At 36.2% G+C, this 14,317-nt stretch overlaps 1 protein-coding gene across 2 annotated transcripts in view; it reads right to left on the bottom strand.

Annotated features, from left to right (window-relative positions):
* The window catches only part of LOC113058565 (nuclear receptor-interacting protein 1), a 40,460-nt gene extending 30,273 nt beyond the window's left edge, over positions 1 to 10,187 (bottom strand). For both annotated transcript variants that reach the window (XM_026226571.1, XM_026226570.1), the window contains exon 1: positions 9,921 to 10,187. The gene's annotated coding sequence lies outside the window, so the exon portion shown is untranslated. The remainder of the gene's footprint in view (positions 1 to 9,920) is intronic.
* Positions 10,188 to 14,317: the final 4,130 nt, after the last annotated feature.

Raw genomic sequence — 14,317 nt, 5'->3', positions numbered from 1 at the left:
AATAAAATAAAGTACATAATCACATAAAATCTAAATTTTATGTTTTAACCACCGATGGCGATGGAGAGGCCAGAGTTTTTTTTAGTGCACCTTTAGAAAAAATGTTAATGCATTATTATTATTATATATATATATATATATATATATATATATATATATATATATATATATTTTTTTTTTTTTTTTTTTTTAACCTCAAAGCTGGATGTTTATTAAACAAACCTCCATGGGCATGTGACCCAGAAAATATCACAAATATGTAAGGGGTGAGGCATGTGTAGACCTTTATGAATGACCAGCATTCCAATTCTGCAAAATTCTGGGTACATATGAGTTTGGCTATAAAACTTAATTGGAACCTGTAAAAATGTACATTATGAGGCAAAAAAAAAAAAGTTAAAATAATCCATAAATCTTAAGCAAATGTTTTCAAACCAAGCCTGTTAAGTTTGGCTCCCGTTTTCTGAGAGTCTTAATGCATGTGAAGTTAAGGATAGTTGCACACATGCCATAAATTGCATACCTAATATTGGCCTACTCTATAAAAACATCACTGATACACATCGCTCGCCTCGGGCTGACATTTCTATACAGATGGAAAAATCATTTCTGTGGTGCACTGCTGATAGATGAGCTGGCACATGGAGACATGATTTAAGATGCTTCTTTCCTTTTGCACTCCAATTTTGCTTACGCCATTAGTTTAATACAGGACTCTTTGCTTGCATTTGTCTTTTTTTAACCCCCCCCCCCCCCCCCCTCACGACAACAACACCACCAGCCAATTTAAGAGACACTGTAAATGTATTTTTCTTAAAAGCTGGTGCACTGCTGAGATCACACTGATCCCTGATGTTGACAAGATCACATTCAGCCAGTTGTCTCTTCAACAAGCCGTTGCTTGCATGCGCACCTCTCTTCCTGATTTATCTGATGCTGATCTTGCAGTGGGCTGGCTGTAATTTTTTTCTCGCAAACTATAAATAATGTACTTCAATTTCCATTATGGTCAATCAATTATGGGTTATGATTGAGGGGCGTGGTGACCTCCTGTTTGGTAGATGATCCTGTCATTATCTCATGAACAATGAATGCCTTCCAGCAATCTATACGGAGGCACACACACACAAACAAACATTTCCTCTCTCCATTTCCTTATACTGCCTTTCATTCCAGATGATCAGATGGCATTTACTGTTCCGCCCTGTGCAAAATGACAGGAGTATTTCTGTCTATCTACACCAACCACATACTCTGTCCAAGTCCAGTTACCTGAGCTTTGAAATTCAATTTGTAACATGATGAACTGACATCATAACATTATTCAGAACAAGAAAATAGGCAAACATCTCCATAGGACTATGGGAGCATCATTCGGTAGTCCAATCATATGAAGAAAAGACCACAAGCACCTCTATACATATTCAAAAACAAAACTAAGCAAAAATTTACTTGTCAGTATTTTAGATATCCAGATCTTTGATTAGACTATAACTATGACTATAACTTTCTATTTACGACTTCACTAACAGGAATGTTAGCAAATCAAATCATTTTAAATCTGTATTACATATTTTCTTCTGTGAGACAAAAATAAGATTTTAAAGAACAGCTTTTGTCCATGCAATGAAGTAAATGGGAGAACAACATCGAAGGCCACTGATTCATTTGTGTTCCACATAAAAAAAGACAGTTTTACAGGTTTGGGATGACATGAGGTTGAATACATGTTGAAAGATTTTCATTTGTGGGTGATCTATCCCTTGAATAACAAGTAACGTTACAAGAAATTATTCATTTACAAATACAGAAAACTTGAGCTGAAATTCAGTGCACACATATTAGTAATAACTGGCTGTTATCACTATCCAAGATATCCACCTCTTTTACTCTATACTTACACTCTAAAAATGGCTGGGTTAAAAATAACCCAATTGGCAACCCAGCACTGGGTAAATATTGGACAGAACACATGCTGGGTTAAAGTAACCCAGCATGCTGGTTTACACATTTTAACCCAGCATGCTGGGTTATTGAGAAAACCCAAGATAGAGTCATTTTTACCATTTGTGGGTTTGCATTTTTATGATTCTGGGTTATTCTTGCTGGGTTATTCTCATAATTTCACTTTTGCTTAACAAAGCAATCATGGACTAATAAATAATGAAGAATACAGGTTATTTAGACTGTTAAAAAATATTTTTAATGCCATCTGACATTCAAAAATATTTACCAATGACAAACAACATGGAATTTTCCCTTTTTTTGTTTCCAGCAAATGCAAAATAAATAAATAAAAATCACAGAAATACAGTTGCAATAAATAAGAAAATTATTTCTGAATGACCTGTGTCTAGCTGTTTAACTATTACATTTTGAGATTTTTAGCTATTTAAATACACAGTGAAATGACATTGACAATTAACATTCTTTAAATTTAAATGTAAAATCATTTAAAGATGTCCTTAAATTTATATCAAGTATATAAAGACTCCTACGTAGGTAGATGTGCACTGCTTAGTGTAGTTCAACATATAGTTAACCCAAAAATGAAAATTCTGTCATTTATTACTCAACTTCATGTCGTTACAAACCCGTAAGCCCTTCGTTCATCTTCAGAACACAAGTTAAGATGTTTTCGTTGATATTCGAGAGCTTTCAGACCAGAGTGAATAATTAGTGACAATTTTCATTTTTGGGTGAACTATTGTCAAACACTTAAGCTCTGAAGCAAAGATCTACACCTGAGAGCAGTGTACTCCGTTGTAGAGCCTGTCTATGGAAGGACAATTTTCAAAAGGAATTGCTAATTATATTTTCAATTGCGTTTTGCACATGTGACAAATTGTGACAATCCAAACACAATTGCAAATCTTGAACAAAAACACTGTTTCAAAAACACTGAACAAAAATTACGGTTTCAGTTTAGTGACTGCCAAATTTCAAATGGAAAAACAAAGTCAGTTTGTAGCTGTATTTTCCATGTATTATGAGTAATAAGCCTGTCATATTGATCAAATACTGCATCATAGCAGCTTTACAGTATTAAATAGGAAAATAGTGTGTAATAATGCAAAGGGACAAAAGTAAACACTCAGTTTTCAGTTAAAGTCAATTCGTCATTGATTCAGTGATTTATCGTCCCTCTGTGCAATCAAGTGGATGATATCGCTTGATATTAATTGTCCCCAACTAAAGAAAAACAAGGAACCAAAACTCTATCGGTGACAGAATGGAGAAAAATCCTTTGGAGAAACCAGGCTCAGTTGGGGGTCAGTTCTCCTCTGACGAGACGAAACCAGTAGTTCATTTCCAGACTGCAGCAAAGTCAGATTGTGCAGAAGAATCATCTGTTTCCTGTGGTCTTGTCCTGGTGCTCCTCTGAGACAAGGTCTTTACAGGGGATCTGTATCTGGGGCTCTAGTTGTCCTGGTCTCCGCTGTCTTTCAGGGCAGTAGAGGTCCTTTCTAGATGATGATCTCCATCTGGTCTGGATACGTACTGGATCCGGGTGACTGCAGTGACCCTCTGATCTGGATACCGATTGGATCTGGTGGCTACGGTGACCTTGGAATAAGAGAGAAACAGACTAATGTTAGCATAGATGCAACATAAGAACAAGTACATGAGGTTTTATGAATTACCATGTCTGTTTTTTCACTGTGTCGCACATGTTACCTGCAAAAACTCAAATGGAATCTTTAGCATCTGAATTTCCAATGACTCACATTGAAAACTGTCAATTTTTGTCAGAGGTGGGACCATACTATGGAGAGTGTTTGTATTGGGAGGTGACGTCACTCAAAGACAACTGTGCAAAATGCTTTGAACAATGGAGGTTATAAGGCACTACTAAAGGCAGCTGCCGCTCCGAGAGATGTGTGATAAAGAACAGACAGTGCAATCCGGATCTCCCTATATTCTTGGCACCTCACACAATAAATAATTCTGTCATTTTTACCCCAAATGCAGCTACTATCACCCGCTAAATGTTAGAGCCACCACATGGTACTATTGGTCAATATTCACCATTAACCAAATGCTTTTCACCGGAGGAATAAAATATAGGGTAAGATGCAACTAGGTAAATAAGAGTAGAACTGCAATGTTGTTTGCTGACGTGCATCAGAGTGCAAACAGTGAGAGTTTTGGGGTAAAAACTACAAAATATCTCCCAATACAAACACGCCCCATAGTATAGTCCCACCCTTGACACAAATTGACAGCTTTCTGTGTAAGGCATCTGAAATACAAATGCTTTTCAATTGAGTTTGGACTATTTCACAATGTATATGTCCACATGTGGAAAAATACAATTAAATATACAATTTGCAATTCCTTTTGAAAATAGTCCAGAATATCCTTACCTGTCCATTGATTATGATCAATGCCTGAGAGATCTGCTGTCATTTTTAAATCGCCAAGACAATTGGATGGGGTTTTGTGGACTCTGCTCAGTTAAGGAATTCCATGTTTGTTCCAACCTTTAAAATAAAGTTGAAAAAAAAGCAAAAATACAAATTGTTTTAATAACAGTGATTCAGTTCAATTAACTGTGTGAAGTTAATCATGAAATTGACCCATCATGACTATGAGTTAAATTCACCTATGAGTTGGTCTACAGAAGCAGAATATGATATATTGATTGGCTGAAAGGTGTGCTTTCAAACTGTCTAATCAATGGGATGTTCCAGTCATTATAAATCACAGTTTTATGTTAATATGCTGGCTATATCAAACACACACAGTCACTGGCACAGATAAGGGAGATCACACTGCATGCGCGCACACAGACATTTCTATGACAAGTCACGTAGGTAAAACAGTCCATATATAAAAACTTATAGATGTACCAAAGTGATAAGGACAAGTCAAAAACACGATCTGGAAAATTAATATATGATGTTTACGCTCATAAATTAGGTACATTCTGGTGCAGCTTTAACTATATGGTTAACGTTAGTTGATTATCACAGACAAACAATTATGTAAAATGTATAATAAACACGAACTTACCGTTAGACGCCTCAATAAGACTGCACTCGACGAGTTTTTCTCTCACAAATGTATCCATGCGCTTTTCTGACAGGAAAAAAAAACACATTTTGAATTATAATTTGTATGTAAAAAGACTTTATAAACCACAAAAGCATCAAATCACTTCACTAACGCGGCCAACGTCACTCGCTGTGCGTGCGCGCACTTTGAAATGCCCTGAGACGTCGATTCTTTTCCGGGAATCACTTTGTTCGAGAATTACTGAACCGGTTTACTTGAACCGGGTCGTCGGTTCTTTTAGACCTGCGGTCCGACTATATTGTACGTAATTTGTATGATTTAAATGTCGATATGGACAACTGCAGGCGTTTACATTAGAGCAGAAAGTCGTATTCACTTTTTGAACTCATTTGACTCACTTAAATATCAAATTCGCTTTTCAGTGTCAGAAACTACTTTTTCCTCTATTTTCACAGGTATTCGCATATTTCAGCCATCAGTCACTGTCTGAAACTTAATAAAACTTTATTAATCTGTCGTCTCAGATACCTTAACACAATTATGCGAGTCGCGTAACGTAGGTTGGCCGTTTGAGGTAAACAGTTCATCATTTAACGTAAATAATGTTGGTCTGTAGACGTTTAACAGTATTGTTGCTGCAAAAAAAAGTTATTATTCTGCCAATTTAAAATAATTATTATTGAAAACATTAAATAAACTTACCTTAAAACAGTTGAAAGCCGTGGCTTTGCCCCGTTGTTCTTCCAAAGTGACAGTTGGGGAGCAATTTAAACATCTTCAAGGCGCGTTAAATAACCCAGCGCTGGCCTGAAACAACCCAGCGACGCAACCCAGCAGGTTTAACCCAACACATGGTAAATTGAAACTACCCAAAAGTGTTTAAAAAGAAATTAAATAACCCAACAAAATGACCCAACAGACTCAACCCAGCATTTTGGGTTAAAAAATAACCCAGCCGTTTTTAGAGTGTAAGTGACAAGATCGTTTACAGTAGCTTCCCTCACAGCCTTTTAAGAAAGGCTAAGAAGAACATTTTAAACAAAACCACACAACGTAATAAAGTAAGCTTCAACATAATGTGAGTAGGTGGTCAGGTTTTTGGGTTATATGTCATCATGATCTTAAGCAAGCGGTTCCTCCCGAAATGCAAACATTTGGGACTTTTTAAGACCAGAGAAAACAAAGAGTAAGATCTGATGTAAGAAGAGGACCACCTCTGCAGTTTTGATTTAGTCATGCTTTACACAAACATAAAAATGAACACAAACAGTGCTTAAAAAAAAGAAACAGTGTCTCTGCAGATCATTATATACAGTAGGTTTCATTATTCAATGCAGCTGTGCTAATGAAACAACACCATGCTCATTCAATACTGTCAAATGGCATATATTTATTCTAAAGTACCTATGAATCAGCACCCTGAACATTATATAATTCAGATACTGTTGTTATTCACAGCTCCACACTGTTTTGAAATAATGCAACAAAAGCCAGAGGCCTAAATGTACAATATGAAAAAAAAGGTGCACTCGGTAACATTATACTGGCACCTACTGGCCTGGAGGCATGCAGTGTGTTTACTAACTGCTGCTGCTACACTAAATCAGTATGTTTATCTTTCATTTTTCAAACTAACTTTACAGAAACTTATGATGCATATTCTAGGATTAAGTCACATCGCATGTGCAATATTGTTGGTTCACACTGGAACATAGCTGATGAACTATTGCGATTTCTTTCTCTGGAACTGTAGCCAAAATAGGCATTTCAGAGTGTTCTTTTTTTAAAGGGGTCATATGAAGCGATTTCAAGTTTTCTTTGCTCTTTGGAGTGTTTGTGAATAGATAAGAACCCTAAAATTTCTAAAGTTGCATTACAACGCCCAAATATTCAGGCAAAGAAAAAAGACGTAACTTTGTTTCTCGCTGTAGAATTGTTGCTGCCGCCGACATGCTGTGGAGACGCTGTGTGTTTCGTAGCGAAGCTACTTTGTTTGGCCTTCCAATAGAGGACACAACTAGAAATCAGTGGTTAAGTTGCATTTACAACAGTTCAAACCAAAAATTCAGATGTGTGCAGTGCATTTTACGGAGGACAAGGACTGTTTTCTGTGAGAGTAGCCTACAATGCTGGTGTTCTGACAAATAATGCTAACTCATAGCCTGTGTGCACGTTTACATATTTAAAGAATTTGCCACTGTTGATTCAAATGCGAGCTTTAAGCAGTGTAGAGTAGCTCTTGTTGTTTGTTGTTCATCTGATCACAAATCCAAACATGGTTTCATGTTTACGCGGCGTGACACAAAACAACCCAACGTGTAAGAAAACAGTACATACAATAATTGATTCATTAAGTCATTAAAATCAGTAGGCTAATTATGTCCCAACTCAATGTTACAAATGCCTTATTGTTTTTGTCTCATTGCACCGGGACAGAGCATCACAGTATGGTAAGAGGCATAACATTTCCGTCACACACTTTAAGTAGTGAACCTTAAACCGCATAAACACATTTCATTACACCATTACATTACACCAATAAACAAAATAATGTTCTTTTATAGCAACTTCATATGACCTTTTTAATGTCTATGTGTTGCAAAACAACTTTAAAAAAAAATAATAATAATATAAAGTAAACATTATTAATAGCAGAAGTAACTCTACTGAATGAGATGACAGTGGGTCATGTGATATTAACATGGCTGCGCCCATTGGGGCGACCACCCCAACATATTAAATAATACAATAGAACACCTTTTTTAAGACTATAAGGCATATATGACTAGAGTATAATACAAGTGTACATAATTTTGAAGCTATTTCTCAAAAGTTAATGTTAATTTGTAAAAATTAGCTAATTAGCAAAATTAAAAAAATTAAATACTCAGTTTACACCTTCAAATCCAAAAATATGAAGTAGCTACTAAGTCCATCCACATGCTCAAAAAATTTAATATGAATCATATGATGATCTTCTTTTTTTCCACATCTCATAAGCCACTAAACACAATATTATTTTCAGAAAGCATTCTGGACATCATGAGAAAGATATATAGCAGGTGAGATAATTTGATGTTTCTCGTAGAGTTGTTCCGATTCCGATACTAGTATCGGAAATATCTCCGATACCACAACAAATTCTGGCATCGGCATCGGCGAGTACATGAACCCATATACCGATCCGATACCATTTTCTTAAAAAATACCTAGTTATGACCGCAAGCTTTGCCTAACTGCTGCACGGTTCTTCTTCGCTGCTCAAAATGCATTGAAAACACAGGAAGTTGTGCTGTGTTGCCACAAGCAACCCCTGTTTAGAGCAGCGAAGAAGAAATGAAAACGCGTTAGCAGCCCTGATCTATATATGACTGGATCACTCATCACATTCTAAACTGCCATAAGACAGTGAAGCCGCTTCTATATTATAGATCAGTGGTTAGCAGTATGTCTCTGTAGTACCGGTAGTTACAGACTCTCAAGTATATTCAGTACCGGCAGCTGCGTTCAGTCGCTTCCGTGTAAGTCAAAGTGCAGGGCTCCAGACAGTAGCCGAATATATACTAGTGTCTGTGAATATTAAACTGCAAAATACTATTTAAATATTACTCCCGCAAAATCTACATCTCAGTGGTTGACTGGCACAGATGCGCGAGAGCTCGCTGTTTTGTAGTCTCTGCTGTGTGTCATGAGGACACGAACGCATAAACCGTCACTTCATGAGAATTTACCGTTTCATTTGAGAATACTGTCATATCATAAACACAGACACTCAAAGATCTTCATGGCAGCCCATTAAAATAAATGTTTGGTTTACATGAGTAAATTGACAATATATAAAGCTACTGTTGTAGCCTACAGTAATAATAATACGTCTCTATAATAATAATAATTATGCCTAGATGGTTGCTTGTTTTTTACTTGTTTTGTTGTAAAGAGATTATCTGATTAATAGATCTTTTTTTATATTCCTAGACTTATTTGTTGCAGTTTTTTTATACAGTTATATTGTAAAACTTAAATACCTTTTTTAGTTTGCGGTGTTAGATTTTTGGCTGCATTTGAAGTTCTTTTTTGCATATGAAAATAAATAATACTGTCAAATTCATGTTAGATAATAAAAATACTGTAATAAATACAGTAGTTCACCATGTATTTGTTCATGTTTTATTGAGGGATCTGTCTGAAGCACACCATAAAAAGAATTCTAGCAATTTACACAGGGCTAGTAGTATATACAGCTGTATATACAGATACACACCCAGGTATCGGATCAGTACTCGGTATCGGCCGATACCCTGAGCCCAGGTATCGGAATCGGTATCGGGAAGAGAAAAAGGGTATCGGAACATCTCTAGTTTCTCGATACAAGATCTTGGAGCACTTGAAATATTTCACACACACACTTCGAAGGGTCTCGGTTAGACCAAACTTACATTATGAGGTAAGCAAGGTGCCAGAGTCATCCTCTTATCACAACCACAGTAACAATGTATCTAGTGTTTAAACTCAGCTCGGCTACAATTAGCACAACAAGACTCTTTTATATCACATTTCACGTGCTTGCCAGAACCCTCTACAAATGCACTCGAGTAGCTAAAATTCTGATTTAGAATGCTTATAAAGGAAATAAGTATTTGTCACTTTCATTTAATAGTTTGATCACATGCATTTGATTAAAAAGCAGACATATGATACGCGCATGCCTGCATGTAAACATTCAATGAAATAAATGAAGACTCAAAATGGAAACGTCAGCTCTCACCACCCCATATATCCCCCGCTTATTTTATATACGCACAAGCCATTAAAAACAAAGCGAATTCTGGCTTTGCTGCTACTGCAGGGGTAAAACAAACGAATAAATACACCAGAAATCTTAATTTCACCCCCAGCCTTACCTGTTCGGGTGGTGAATAGGAGAATCCCGTTGAAAATTATGCTGCATTCAGGGAATAGTCGGATACGTCTTTTTACGAACAATTCAGATATCAAAAAAATTAATAAAATAATAATAATAATACAGAAACGGAAAGTTGACTGGGGCTGACAGCGTCTAATCCCCACATGTGCGGTTTTCTAGTGCTCTTGGGTCCTGCAGTCAGTCGCCTGACTGAATTGTTTATTCAAGGTATCCCCGGCACTCTGCAATGCCATGTTCACTCCTCCTATCCTCATGGACGCTAGTGAGATCCGATTCGCGTGCGAATCATTCTTGCATTGATTCAGTAGAACCGATTCGTTTGTAAATCACCTATGTGCATAATTATGAGGAGAAAAAATCTGTAGGGTGGATGACATGTTAACACGTTAAACAGATAATATACATCTAATGAATCATATTTTTTTGCTATTAACAGCTCATTTTTACCCGTATTTAACTATATTTTATAACAACAACGAAACAAATAAGTGTAAAATGACTTCTGGGAGTTATGATTCAAAGGAATTATTGAATCATTTTAATCGGCTAACTACAATGAATCAACCGAGCGAACTGAATCACTAAGATGAATTCGGACTTCCCAATGCCAACAGACGCCACCCTTAAAGCCACAGCCATCTATCTATCTATCTATCTATCTATCTATCTATCTATCTATCTATCTATCTATCTATCTATCTATCTATCTATCTATCTATCTATATATCTATCTATCTATCTATCTATCTATCTATCTATCTATCGCAAATATCAGAAAATGCTTCATTAATTTTTTTTAATGATAATTAGATTAGATTAGATTTTATTGTCATTATGCAGAGTACAAGTACAGAGCTAATGAAATGCAGTTAGCATCTAACCAGAAGTGCAATAATATAGTGTTTTATATACATAAAAGTGCAGAGTAAGTGAAGCTATGATATACAGAATAGAGTGGAGTTGCTATACTATACAGTATTGAGCAGAGTATATACAGAATATAAATTGGAATGCAATTTACGGATTGTATGTACATTCATCGGCAATGTGAGAACAGTGATAATAAATAAAGATGGATAAGTGTGCAAAAGTATTGTTAAACAATGTATTCTATTCAAAATAACAGAAGTGCAATGATATTTTATAGAAATTGTTTAGTGTGCTTTGTACAGTAACAACTTTAGACAGTTTACAGTAACAGCTAGAGCAGTGTGCAGTCTGTGCAAAATATGAGTAGTGCAAATGCATGTAAAGTACTGTGACCTGTGCAGGTTAGATAATGATTTTTACAGTAATTAATTTCTACATAGATATTATAAAATCATTATTAATTATGATAAATATAATCTAAAATCAGATTTTGTGTGCCATTGCAAAAAAATAATGTGACAAACATTAGCCTAAACTTTAAAAACCATGTTTTATGTCACAGCCTGCTTAGTTCAGCCTTTCTATGACTTGAGAAGACACAGCTTTTACACCAAGTTCACACCTCTTGGGACCCCATATGACCAGTCAACAGTTCTGGCTGGAGTAAACATGCCCTGCTGGGGTTACAGATGGGCTATATCCTGATGGGACATAATATCAGCCATCAAGTTTTTCACGGTTTTTCTCTTGCATACAAAGAGATGTTAACATCCCAGCTGCCCCTCCTTACTACAATAGATTCCCTCTCCCTCCCAAGACTGTCACATGTTTCACTGCTGTGTGACATGCAGTGAGGAAAAGACCTTTTGCTCATGTGTGATATTTACACAGTTTCATTTTCTTTGACTAGATGGTTAAAGATATGTTTAATGTGAAATGTTCAGGAACTATCCAAAGTCAAATTCATACAGTGTTTTTCACAATGCACATTGTTTCAAAGTACCTTTATAGAAAATCTTGATGTTAATGCTTAGAATATTTTCTTTGTGACTTATAGTCACACTTAGCAGATTAGAGTTGGGTGATAATATAGTTTATATTTTGTGAAGCTACTAGCAATCAAGCAGTTGAGATTTACTATATAGTATATATTGCCAATTATATGTATACTTATATATCCAAGTTTAAATAAACAGCTCGACGGTAAAATAATTTATATTTTGCAATGATACAAGCAATCAAGCACTTGAGTTTTGGTATGCAATATACGCATATCACCATATCATGTATGGATATAAAGTTGGATTTTATATATCCAACTTCATGAGAGCTGTCTGGTAATACATCTTACATTTTGCAGCCGTATAAATGATCCCGCAGCCCACAGATTTGATGTAATTTACTATATGTATGCAGGTAAATAGAATATACCATATCTCCAACTTTTAATATTTCACTAGGCAATAATATAGTTTATTTTTATTATTTTTTTTATTATTTTTTATTTTTTTATGAAAAATGTACATAGTACGTTATTGTACCATGTGAGTTTTATTTTTAATTTAGAACATTAAATAATGAGATGCTTAATGCACAACCCCCAGAATTTGCAGCAATGTCATGTTATTTAAAGAAAAAAAAATTGGTTGTACTTCTGATGTGTATATTTATAGAATACTCTACCCACAATCAGATGCCAAAAACCCCTTTAATCACAGCAAAGTCAAGCAAGTATGCTTCCTTAAAAGTATAAATGTGAATTTAAATAACACATCCATTTCCTCTGTGTGATTCTAGAAACAGCTAGCGGCTCAAACTTTGGTCCCAGACCAGAGAGCAGAGGCAAAAACAAAGAGACTTTGGCCTCAGTGTGTGACGGTCACAAAGGGAAACATTCGGTCTGCCAGGAGACAATGACCTTTGATTCCACTGATTTCCCTTGAACCTTCAATGACCAGGAAGATCAAATGCTCCCTGGGCAGGCAGGTGCAAACAAGGATATAGAGCGAGAAGCGCAAACTGCCATCTCCCCTTTGGACTCAAATACAAAGGTTGCTGGTCTTGCCAAAGAGGCCACCATTGAGAGGAAAATTACTGTTTAACGCAATATTGACACAGTCACTGAAAATAGGCATTGTGAAGTTAGAACGAGATGAACACTGACTACATATGCAGCTGCATAACAATATAAATATGATTGTAGTAGCTGACAAAATATAACCATTTAACCTTAACAACTTGTGTTACTTGATGCTCAGCACAATACCAAGCTGTAAGTCTAGGGTTGTGTTGAACTGCTGATGATGAGCTCTTGTCACTTTATCTTCATATGATACTGTAAATTTCCACAAGCAATATGTTTAAACTTCTTGACACATAACTCTTAAACTAATTTAGTGAAGCTGTCAAAAAGTAATTCAGCAGCCTGTTAGTGTCTGTCACAGATGTTTTGCCATGCTAAGCTTTTAATTAAAGGGGTCATGTGATGCTGCTGAAAAAGAAGATTATTTGGTGTATTTGGTGTTTAATGAAATGTGTTTATGCGGTTTAAGGTTCAAAAACACATTATTTTCCACATACTGTACATTATTGTTTCTCCTCTATGCCCCGCCACCTGAAACGCATAGTTTTTTCAAGACTCATCGGTCTGAAAAGCGAGGTGTGCTGTGATTGGCCAGCTATCCAGTGCAATGTGATTGGCCGAATACCTCAAGTGTGCAACGGAAATGTCATGCCCCTTAACATATTGTGATGCCCTGTCCAGAAGGAGCAATGAGACATAAACATTAAAACCCATTATAAACGTGATATAAACATGATTTCTATTTGTGTCCTCTTTTGGAAGGCCAAACAAAGAAGTTTTTCTTTCTCAATGAAACAGCGTCACACACCGTGGCCTTGAGTGAGTGGAGGCCGGAAGCCTAGCAGATTCTATGAAGGAGAGTCCATTGGGCTTGCAGCAACTATATGACGACCCCGGCTGGACTCCATGGTTAAAGCATATCCGGCAATCCACAGTGCAAAGCTGATGGAAAAGTTGATGTATTTCCTTAGTGACAAGCACAGATCAGCTCCAGGCATGACAAAGCGGATATTGTCCTCTTTTGGAAGGTTTGGAAGTAGTTTTCCTTTCACAACCAAATAAACAGCGTCTATACGAAATGGCAGTGGCTTCAACAACAATACTACAATGAAAATAAAAGGTACGCCTTCTTTCTTTGCATTAACATCTGGGCAATGTTATGCAAATCTTCCCACATAGTGATGTAGACATGTGGGGGCGTGTTAAAACAAGCCATTTTGAGGGGTGTAGACGAGTCTTAACTTTTCTAAAGAATATCTCTTTGGATTTGAGACTTTAGTCTTTGCAACTTCACAGAACTTCTTTATTCACCAAGAGCTTGTAGCCCTCCAAAGAGAAAAAAAAAATGAAATCGCATCATATGACCCTTTTAACTATAACTGGGTCAAACGAAGGCTAAAGTTTTGATGGTGCATAGAGGA

This window comes from Carassius auratus, chromosome 40 (genome assembly GCF_003368295.1).
Source record: "Carassius auratus strain Wakin chromosome 40, ASM336829v1, whole genome shotgun sequence".
Taxonomy (NCBI): Eukaryota; Metazoa; Chordata; class Actinopteri; order Cypriniformes; family Cyprinidae; genus Carassius; species Carassius auratus.
Note: the sequence above shows the minus strand (reverse complement) of the source record. Positions and strands in the feature narration are given on the sequence as shown.